We start from the raw sequence: 12,156 nt of genomic DNA on the forward strand, positions 1-12,156 counted from the left end.
TTCACCGTGCTTTATAGACATAATCATCACTGCCCCCAGTGGAGCTCACAATCTGGATTCCCTACCAGTATGTTTTTGGAATGTGGAGGAAACCAAAGTACACAGAGAAAACTCGAGGAGAACATACAAACTCCTTGCAGATGTTGTCCCTGGTGGGATTTGAACCCAGGACCCAGCACTACAGTGCTAACCACTGAGCCACTATGTTGCCAGATTTGCATGCTTACATAATTTATATATGATGCGGAGCAGTTCCATCAACTTTCCTTTGGAATTAGATCTGTGATTTATGTTGGCAATCCAAACATTGTACACTTTTGTCTGTATTAACATTACATACCTTGATGAAAACTATGTATTTATTATTCTTGCTTATTTATCACCAACATATTTCACAGACATTCTCATCACTGTGCCAACTGGGGCTTACAATCGAATTTCCCTATCAAGTTTGTTCTGTAGAGTGTGGGAGGAAACCCACAGAGAATGTACAGATTCCTTGCAGATGCTGTCCTTGGTAAGATTTGAACCTTGGACCGCCAGCTGTAAAGCAACACTGTTAGCAACTAAGTCACAGTGCTGCCTGTGCATCATTATAACAATAACTCATACCAATAAATAATTTAACAAAGCTAATAAAAATGTAACAATAAATATCTTAACCCTAATAAACCTGTTGTCTGGTTTACAATATTAAACAATTCTTACGTAATTGAAGATAAATTCAGAATCTTCATTTATTAGCTAAAATAGAGTCACTGCTGTGATCTTTTCTCAACTTGGAGGATACATTCTGCTCATGTATCACCTGTACAGCACACTGAGTTTAATGTGACCCTCTACCCAGGCGCAAAAAAGTTGTCTAAACATTTCTCATATACAGTAATGTGTGCACGTTTTGGGCAGGTGTGGAAAAAAATATTCAATGTAAAAATGCTTTAAAAAAAGAGTCAAAATAATTTATTTTCATCAATTAACAAGATGCAAATAGAATCAATATTTGGTGTAACCACCCGTTAGCTTCAAAATGGCATCAAAGCAACAAATCTTCTAGGCAGACTTGCGCACAGTTTTTGAAGGAAATTTTCAGGCTGGTTGATCCAAATTTCTAACCACAGATCTTTTATGGATGTAGGTTTGTGCACATTCTTTTGTCTCTTTATGTATCCTAGACAGAGTTGATAATGGTGAAATCAGGGCTCTGGGAATCATACCTTCGACATGGAAACAAGGCCAAGCGACTCAACTAAATTATAGGAACTGTGATGCAGAAAAATGGCGGCAGGTACTCAGGACTGATGAGTCAAAACGAGAAGTATTTGACTGAAACAGAAGGCAGTTTGTACACTAAAAGGCTGGAGAGCAGTACAATATTTAGTACTTTCAGGCAACAGTGGAACATGTGGAATGTTCCTTGTAAGTTTGGTGCTGTATTTCAGAAAATGCTGTTGAGTTTTTGGCCAGGATTAATGGGTGTTCAGTACTGAGAAATACAGGTAGGTACGTATCCATCATGCAGTACTATAAAACAGGCATCAGATTTGCTCAAAATTTATTCTGCAGCATGACAAAACATACAGTAAATATAGGTAAAGACTAACTTCAACATAAAGAAAAACAAAGAGTCCTGGAAGTGCTGACATGGCCACCATGGAGCCCTGATCTCAACATCATCATATTTGTCTGGAACCACATGAAGAGATCACAAGCATATGTTCCACACAAGAACAATGGTTCGTTGGGATGAGCAGATTAATCCATGGAGGCTCAATTTCACAAAAAAATATGCTAGGCAATTTCCCACACTTCTAAAGCATAAGAGAGTGAGTTTATAATGTTTTGCTTGGCTATGCAGTTTTCCCTTTATTACTCTGCATCTGCAACTTTGATGGCACAACCTAGTTTATTGAGTAGAATATATCTCTCTCTCTATGATTCGTTGCAAATTTATTTGATGGGGATTGAATTTTGGAGGAAACTTCAGCAAAGCTGGCATATTTTAAATTTAAATGATTCACTCATCTCTAGTTGCTAGTTCTCCAAGATGTTTGGAACAATCTCCCTAATGAGTACCTTCCAAAACTGCATGCAAGTGTGCTTAGAAGAATTGAAGCTTTAAAGTGAATCAGTCAGTAGGATCAAGCCTCCTAAGCCATCTATATGGGCAATATGATGCTATATTCCAGATAAATTTATGCTTTTCTTATATGTAAATTACTTCTTCCAGGCTATGGGCAGGATGCTACCTGGAAGATAAATATGCCTCCAGATGTTATTTTCATGAAGGGTGAGTTACCAATGTGAGACAAGTAGCTAACACAGAACAGTACAGCTGAACTTTGTCTTTTTGAAAGCAGATTTTTGCAGCTCTTGAGCTCTGCTGTATTGCAACATTATTGCAGTGCTGTATGCTTGTGAGATGGAAGCCGAAGCACTGAGAGGAACCTGCAGATGTGTCAGTTATAACCATGCAAATTGCCTTTTCAGAGAGTAAGAGGACTAAAACTCTAGTGTCACCTATTGGAAGCAATCATAAAAGTCAAAATAGACCCATTAATGAGCCTTACCACATGATAAATTACACGTCACATTGGTAACTCCCCTCCATGTAAAATAATCTCTGGAGGCAGATTCTCATGCAGATCAGTGTATGGCCCATAGCCTGGAAGAGGTCATTTACATAAAGTAATAACTGATGATTTATCCAGAATAAGTCATCTGATATGGGGCATACAGGTGTCACTCTTTTCAGAAGTGTTTAAATCTGTATGTCCATATTAATTGTTTAGTCATATGTGATAACAGATTCCCTTTAACACTATATTGAAGGCAAAGCATGGTCAGACAAAACATTGACTTGATTTAGATTTCTCTTTTGTTTGTTCATTTTGCATGTTGTTTATTGATAAAAAAAATAGGCTAATGATTCTATTTGTGACAGCAGTATTATTTCAAATATTTCTAAACCTTTTGCAAACTACTATATAGTCTCACTACCTGGTGCCCACACATTGTCTTCTGTTGCCATTTTATGTGAGACCAACATTCTGGACTTCCTTCATCTAAGATAGCCATCACAGTCTCAGTGGATCAAAGTTGTAAATCTGAATTATGCCGCCCATGCCATTCCAGCTGAATCAGTCAGCATACGTCAGCGCTTTGGACGTAGCACATGACCACTCCTTCCAAAGTGCTGCCAGCTTTTGTACACACGGTGATTCCGCATGTGTTCATTGAACCATGCGGAATCACCGCATCCTATACATTGGACTATCTTGCGGAGGTGGAGCATCTCCGCAAGATAAATTGACATGCTGAGGTCTAGAAAGACACGCCTGTGCGAATACGCAGGGAAGCCGGAGGCGTCCCTGCACGTATGGTGGAGATAGGATTTTATAAAATCCCCTCCACTATGCTGTAACATCTGGCCACTGCAGATTGGACGCTGCGATTGTATTCAGCATCCAATCCACAGTGTTTACTGACCGTGGAAACATACCCTTATACAACGTGGTCCCAGGCTGGCTTTTAAATGTAAACATAAGGTGCTGAAATTACAGAGCCAAAGTCTGATTCATGTTTCCCTTGGTTTGGGCAGTATGAATTATCTTTCAGATGGACAAAACAAAAAAATAAACAGATGATGATCAGAATTCTATGGGGACAATTTGATAAAAAAAGTAATGTCTATTAAGAACATTAGCTTTAGTTTAACCATTTCAAATGGACCTCACATCAAAATGTCATAAATCCATGAACAACTTGCTAAACTGAAAACAAAAGTACAGATGATGAATGCGATAAGAAAACAAAGATGAAGCGTAAAAAGTTAACATTATAACAGTGAATTTAGAGAAATCTTTCAATAGAAAATAGTAAGTGGTTTGTATATCATGCTTAACACACTGCTATGTGAGGCAAAACCCTCAGTAGAATTCACCAAAGCCTGATCACTAGGGTTGAGCGAAATGGGTCGGCCACTTTCAGAAGTCACCGACTTTTGGCAAAGTCGGGTTTCATGAAACCCGACCCGACCCCTGTGTGGGGTCGGCCATGAGGTCGGCGATCTTCTGAATCTGGAATCGGAATTCCGATACCGATTCCCGATATGTTTAAGATATCGGGAATCGGTGTCGGAATTCAGATTTAAGTGTAAAATAAAGAATAAAAATAAAAAATATTGCTATACTCACCCTCTGACGCGCCCTGGTACTAACCGGGAACCTTCCTTCCTTCGAATTAGCGCTTGCAGGACCTTGCAGACCTAATAGGAATATACTCACCCTTGGACGCGCCCTGCTTCTTTCCGGCAGCCTTCCTTCCTAAGAATCAGCGCTTGCAGGACCTTGCGTGACGCCGCGGTGACGTCGCGGCTTGTGATTGGTCGCGCGAGCGGTCACATGGGCGGCCGCGCGACCAATCACAAGCCGCGATGTCACCGCGACGTCACCGCAAGGTCCTGCAAGCGCTGATTCGAAGGAAGGAAGGTTCCCGGTTAGTACCAGGGCGCGTCAGAGGGTGAGTATAGCGATATTTTTTATTTTAATTCTTTATTTTACACTTAAATATGGATCGCAGGGCCTGAAGGAGAGTTTCCTCTCCTTCAGACCCTGGGAACCATTGGAAACCCAATGCACGGCCGATTTCACTCGACCCAACTTTTGAAAAAGTCAGGTTTCGTGAAACCCGACCCTATAAAAGTAAAAGTCGCTCAACCCTACTGATCACAATGAAAAGATTAAGTGACATTGCGGGAAGTATATTGTAAAGCAACAGAAAAGAAAGCGTCCTTGGAATACATTTTTTCTCTTTTCCTTTTTTCTATAATTAAACATTTGTCAGGTTTTGACTAAAATATAAATAACCATGTAATAAACACTAGATACTAAATAATTTCTCATTCTTTTATCCCCTTAATGACCACCAATACGACTTAAAACTGACCTGCAACATAAGAGACTAACATCCCTCGACAGGAGCCAATACAGTATATAGTAGCTGTACACTATAGTTGACAAATTGCTGCATCAGCCATGATCAGTGTTGACACAGACCATGGCCGTTTAACCCCTTAAATAGTGCTGTAAATAATGACTACAGCAACTGGATGGTTAAAGGAGTGTGGGGGCTCCCTCTTTAATGCCATCGGCACCCTGAGATTGTGTGGTCCTGATGTTTGCGGTGGCAATTCATGGCCAAACAGCAGCCTTAAAGTCTTCCAGCTATAGTGACCTGTTCAGAAGTAAGAAACATTTAGATAGTAAAAATATTTTTTAAAATACAATATCACTTTTAGGGAATTTCAATACATAGGACCCCCAAAGTCACTTCAAAACTGAATAGGTCCCTAAAAATAAGTTTTGTAAATTTCCTTGAAAAAAATGAAAAAATGCTGCTACATTTTTAAACTTTTTAAAATGTTAACAAGATAAAACAACATTTTAAAAAATGGTACTGATGTTAATCAGACATGAAGGAAATGTTATTTATTAATGCTTTTGTGTGGTCTTATCATCTGGATTAAAGTTTCAAAATTGCTAATTTTTGGAAATTTTTGTCAAATTTTTGATATTTTTATAAATAAACAAAACATATCAACCTAAGTTTACCATTATTATAAAGTATAATGTGTCACAAAAAACAGTCTCCAAATCAGTGGGATATGTTGAAGCATTTCAGAGTTTTTGCTACATAAAGTGACAAAGGTCAGATTTAAACAATTTGGCCCGGTCATTAATGATTTAACCAAAAAAAAGTCCATTTATATAATTTATTTAAAGAGTAGATTTAAATACCTTAATTCTGACTCACTTTTTATTTTGCATCTTTCCATTGCGGAGATATTCACATTGTTTTCTCCTGGACTGCAGTATGCAGAATCTTTGATTTACAGTCCAACTGCGTGTTTCTTCAAAAACTTCTCTAGGGGCATGTTGCTTTCTCCACTCACATACGCTGCTAATCACAGCTAGGAAGCTGGTCTAGTAGCCTTTGCATCTCAGAATATGTGGAGCTTTGATTGACAGCATTTATGAGGGAGGGGTGAAAGTGCAATCCCCCCAATGAAAACTGTTGAAGTGATGCCCAGTTGGACTGAAAAGCAGAGATTGCACATACTACACTCCAGAAGAAACAAACATTGTCTCTGCAATGGTGAGATTCAGCACAAAATTGAAAGGAGCCAAATAATCAGGGAAGCTCTGGGATTTTTACAAAGGATTTAAAAAAATATTTAGAATTGAGAGTCCTCAGTGGTTGATACCTTTTAATGGATAACTGAAAAGTGGTGGCTAACACGGTACCAAGATATATATCTTTCCTGTACAAAGGATTTAGAAATTCATTTAGTGGCAGGTACTCTTTATAGGGGTTTTCCTCTCCAATGAAAACTCTTGGCAAGTAGTGCAGTATGCCGAATACTGATATTGTGTAATGTACACACTGTTAAGATTTATTTCTGCTAGCTGGCTTGGTTGATCATCATGTGACTGCAAGTATGTTATTAACATATTGCCATCAGATTTCTTCTGGCTTCTCATCTGCTTCTTTGAATGTTCTGTTCTAATCCACTTCTCTCAATAGAAAAAAGCAGATGAGAGTCTAGTTGACAAGTGACAACAAGTATACAAATCACATACTTGAGGTCATATGATGACTGCTCAAACTGGCTAGCAGAGCCAAACTCTAACTATGCATATTGTTATGAACAGGTAATTCAGAAGCACAATGGACCTTGAAGTTCAGAGCACACAAGGTGACCTGACATTTACCAAAAACATAGGACAAGCTCTGAGACGTGGAAACTCTGCTGACCGCAATCCCTAATCCTAACACACCACACTAGAGGTAGCCGTGGATTGCGCCTAACGCTCCCTATGCAACTCAGCACAGCCTGAGAAACTAACTAGCCCTGAAGATAGAAAAATAAGCCTACCTTGCCTCAGAGAAATTCCCCAAAGGAAAAGGCAGCCCCCCACATATAATGACTGTGAGTAAAGATGAAATACAAACACAGAGATGAAATAGATTTAGCAAAGTGAGGCTCGACTTACTGAATAGACCGAGGATAGGAAAGATAGCTTTGCGGTCAACACAAAAACCTACAAACAACCACGCAGAGGGGCAAAAAGACCCTCCGCACCGACTAACGGTACGGAGGTGCTCCCTCTGCGTCTCAGAGCTTCCAGCAAGCAAGTAAAAACCAATAAAGCAAGCTGGACAGAAAATATAGCAAACAAAAATAACACAAGCAGAACTTAGCTTATGAAGGATAGAGAGGCCACAGGAACGATCCAGGAGGAAGCAAGACCAATACTAGAACATTGACTGGAGGCCAGGATCAAAGCACCAGGTGGAGTTAAATAGAGCAGCACCTAACGACTTAACCTCATCACCTGAGGAAGGAAACTCAGAAGCCACAGTACCACTCTCATCCACCAAAGGAAGCTTATAGACAGAACCAGCCGCAGGAGCACTCACGACCACAGGAGGGAGCTTGGCCACAGAATTCACAACAGTACCCCCCCCTTGAGGGGTCACCGAACCCTCACCAGAGCCCCCAGGCCGACCAGGATGAGCCACATGAAAGGCACGAACCAGATCGGCAGCATGGACATCAGAGGCAAAGACCCAGGAATTATCTTCCTGACCATAACCTTTCCACTTAACCAGATACTGGAGTTTCCGTCTCGAAACACGAGAATCCAAAATCTTCTCCACAATATACTCCAATTCCCCTTCAACCAAAACCGGAGCAGGAGGATCAATAGATGGAACCACAGGTGCCACGTATCTCCGCAACAATGACCTATGGAACACGTTATGGATGGAAAAAGAAGCCGGAAGAGTCAAGCGAAATGACACAGGATTAAGAACCTCAGAAATCCTATATGGACCAATGAAACGAGGCTTAAATTTAGGAGAGGAAACCTTCATAGGAATATAACGAGATGACAACCAAACCAAATCCCCAACACGAAGTCGGGAACCCACACAGCGCCTGCGGTTAGCGAAACGTTGAGCCTTCTCCTGGGACAAAGTCAAATTGTCCACTACATGAGTCCAAATCTGCTGCAACCTATCCACCACAGTATCTACACCAGGACAGTCCGAAGACTCAACCTGCCCTGAAGAGAAACGAGGGTGAAACCCAGAATTGCAGAAAAACGGCGAAACCAAAGTAGCCGAGCTGGCCCGATTATTAAGGGCGAACTCATCCAAAGGCAAAAAGGACACCCAATCATCCTGATCAGCAGAAACAAAACATCTCAGATATGTTTCCAAGGTCTGATTGGTTCGTTCAGTCTGACCATTTGTATGAGGATGGAAAGCCGAGGAAAAAGACAAATCAATGACCATCCTAGCACAAAAGGCTCGCCAAAACCTCGAAACAAACTGGGAACCTCTGTCAGAAACGATGTTCTCTGGAATGCCATGTAAACGAACCACATGCTGAAAAAACAATGGCACCAAATCAGAGGAGGAAGGCAATTTAGACAAGGGCACCAAATGGACCATCTTAGAGAAGCGATCACAAACCACCCAAATGACCGACATTCTTTGAGAGACGGGAAGATCCGAAATAAAATCCATAGAGATATGTGTCCACGGCCTCTTCGGGACCAAAAAGGGCAAAAGCAACCCACTGGCACGAAAACAGCAGGGCTTAGCCCGAGCACAAATCCCACAGGACTGCACAAAAGAACGCACATCCCGCGACAGAGACGGCCACCAAAAGGATCTAGCCACCAAATCTTTGGTACCAAAGATTCCAGGATGACCAGCCAACACCGAACAATGAACCTCAGAGATAACTTTATTCGTCCACCTATCAGGGACAAACAGTTTCTCCGCTGGGCAACGGTCAGGTCTATTAGCCTGAAATTTTTGCAGCACCCGCCGCAAATCAGGGGAGATGCCAGACAAAATTACCCCCTCTTTGAGAATACCCGCCGGCTCAGACAAACCCGGAGAATCGGGCACAAAACTCCTAGACAGGGCATCCGCCTTCACATTTTTAGAGCCCGGAAGGTACGAAAGTCAAAACGGGAGAAAAACAGCGACCAACAAGCCTGTCTAGGATTCAACCGTTTGGCAGACTCGAGATAAGTCAAGTTTTTGTGATCAGTCAAGACCACCACGCGATGCTTAGCTCCTTCAAGCCAATGACGCCACTCCTCGAATGCCCACTTCATGGCTAGCAACTCTCGATTGCCAACATCATAATTTCGCTCAGCAGGCGAAAATTTCCTGGAAAAGAAGGTGCATGGTTTCATCACCGAGCAATCAGAACTTCTCTGCGACAAAACAGCCCCTGCTCCAATTTCGGAAGCATCAACCTCGACCTGGAACGGAAGCGAAACATCTGGTTGGCACAACACAGGGGCAGAAGAAAAACGACGCTTCAACTCCTGAAAAGCTTCCACAGCAGCAGAAGACCAATTGACCACATCAGCACCCTTCTTGGTCAAATCAGTCAACGGTTTAGCAATGCTAGAAAAATTAGCGATGAAGCGACGATAAAAATTAGCAAAGCCCAGGAACTTCTGCAGACTCTTCAGAGATGTTGGCTGAGTCCAATCATAAATGGCCTGAACTTTAACAGGGTCCATCTCGATAGTAGAAGGAGAAAAAATGAACCCCAAAAATGAAATCTTCTGAACACCAAAGAGACACTTTGACCCCTTCACAAACAAAGAATTAGCACGCAGGACCTGGAACACCATTCTGACCTGCTTCACATGAGACTCCCAATCATCCGAGAAGACCAAAATATCATCCAAGTATACAATCAGGAATTTATCCAGGTACTCTCGGAAGATGTCATGCATAAAGGACTGAAACACTGATGGAGCATTAGAAAGTCCTAATGGCATAACCAGGTACTCAAAATGGCCTTTGGGCGTATTAAATACTGTTTTCCATTCATCGCCCCATTTGATACGCACACGATTATACGCACCACGAAGATCTATCTTGGTGAACCAACTAGCCCCCTTAATCCGAGCAAACAAATCAGACAGCAGCGGCAAGGGGTACTGAAATTTGACCGTAATTTTATTTAGGAGGTGGTAATCAATACAAGGTCTCAGCGAACCATCCTTCTTGGCCACAAAAAAGAAACCCGCTCCCAATGGCGACGATGACGGGCGAATATGACCCTTCTCCAAAGACTCCTTCACGTAACTCCGCATAGCGGCGTGCTCAGGTACAGATAAATTAAACAGTCGACCCTTCGGAAACTTACTACCAGGAATCAAATCGATAGCACAATCACAATCCCTATGCGGAGGTAGGGCATTGGACTTGGGCTCATCGAATACATCCCGGTAATCAGACAAGAACTCTGGGACCTCAGAAGGGGTGGATGATGAGATAGACAGAAATGGAACATCACCATGTACCCCCTGACAACCCCAGCTGGACACAGACATTGATTTCCAATCTAATACTGGGTTATGGACTTGTAGCCATGGCAACCCCAACACGACCACATCATGCAGATTATGCAACACCAGAAAGCGAATATCCTCCTGGTGCGCAGGAGCCATGCACATGGTCAGCTGGGTCCAATACTGAGGCTTATGCTTGGCCAAAGGCGTAGCATCAATTCCTCTCAATGGAATAGGACACTGCAAGGGCTCCAAGACAAACCCACAGCGCCTAGCATACTCCAAGTCCATCAAATTCAGGGCAGCGCCTGAATCCACAAATGCCATGACAGAATAGGAAGACAAAGAGCAGATCAAAGTAACGGACAAAAGAAATTTTGACTGTACCGTACCAATGGTGGCAGACCTAGCGAACCGCTTAGTGCGCTTAGGACAATCGGAGATAGCATGAGTGGAATCACCACAGTAGAAACACAGCCCATTCTGACGTCTGTGTTCTAGACTTTCAGCTCTGGTCAAAGTCCTATCGCACTGCATAGGCTCAGGTTTATGCTCAGATAATACCGCCAAATGGTGCACAGATTTACGCTCGCGCAAGTGTCGACCGATCTGAATGGCCAAAGACATAGACTCATTCAGACCAGCAGGCATAGGAAATCCCACCATGACATCCTTGAGGGCTTCAGAGAGACCCTTTCTGAAAATAGCTGCCAGCGCACATTCATTCCATTGAGTGAGCACGGACCACTTTCTAAACTTCTGACAATAAATCTCTATCTCATCCTGACCCTGACACAGAGCCAGCAAATTTTTCTCTGCCTGATCCACTGAATTAGGTTCGTCGTACAGCAATCCGAGCGCCAGAAAAAACGCATCAATATTACATAATGCAGGATCTCCTGGCGCAAGGGAAAATGCCCAGTCTTGAGGGTCGCCACGTAATAAAGAAATAATGATTTTAACTTGTTGAACTGGGTCACCAGAGGAGAGGGGTTTCAAAGCCAGAAACAGTTTACAATTATTTTTAAAATTCAAAAACTTAGCTCTATCTCCAGAAAATAACTCAGGAATAGGAATTTTAGGTTCTAACATAGGATTCTGAACCACTAAATCTTGAATGTTCTGTACTCTTATAGTGAGATTATCCATCAAAGAGGAAAGACCCTGAATATCCATGTCCACACCTGTGTTCTGAACCACCCTGATGTAAAGGGGAAAAGAAAGACAGAACACAGTGCAAAGAAAAAAAAATGGTCTCAGAACTTCTCTTTTCCCTCTATTGAGAAGCATTAGTACTTTGGGCCTCCAGTACTGTTATGAACAGGTAATTCAGAACCACAATGGACCTTGAAGTTCAGAGCACACAAGGTGACCTGACATTTACCAAAAAATAGGACAAGCTCTGAGACGTGGAAACTCTGCTGACCGCAATCCCTAATCCTAACACACCACACTAGAGGTAGCCGTGGATTGCGCCTAACGCTCCCTATGCAACTCGGCACAGCCTGAGAAACTAACTAGCCCTGAAGATAGAAAAATAAGCCTACCTTGCCTCAGAGAAATTCCCCAAAGGAAAAGGCAGCCCCCCACATATAATGACTGTGCGTAAAGATGAAATACAAACACAGAGATGAAATAGATTTAGCAAAGTGAGGCCCGACTTACTGAATAGACCGAGGATAGGAAAGATAGCTTTGCGGTCAACACAAAAACCTACAAACAACCATGCAGAGGGGCAAAAAGACCCTCCGCACTGACTAACGGT

The 12,156-nt window shown here is 42.2% G+C and overlaps 1 protein-coding gene across 1 annotated transcript in view; it reads right to left on the reverse strand.

Annotated features, from left to right (window-relative positions):
• HGF (hepatocyte growth factor) overlaps nt 1-12,156 on the reverse strand; it is a 240,991-nt gene that overhangs the window by 200,418 nt on the left and 28,417 nt on the right. The window lies entirely within an intron of this gene.

This window comes from Ranitomeya imitator, chromosome 4 (assembly GCF_032444005.1).
Source record: "Ranitomeya imitator isolate aRanImi1 chromosome 4, aRanImi1.pri, whole genome shotgun sequence".
In the NCBI taxonomy this organism is placed as follows: domain Eukaryota; kingdom Metazoa; phylum Chordata; class Amphibia; order Anura; family Dendrobatidae; genus Ranitomeya; species Ranitomeya imitator.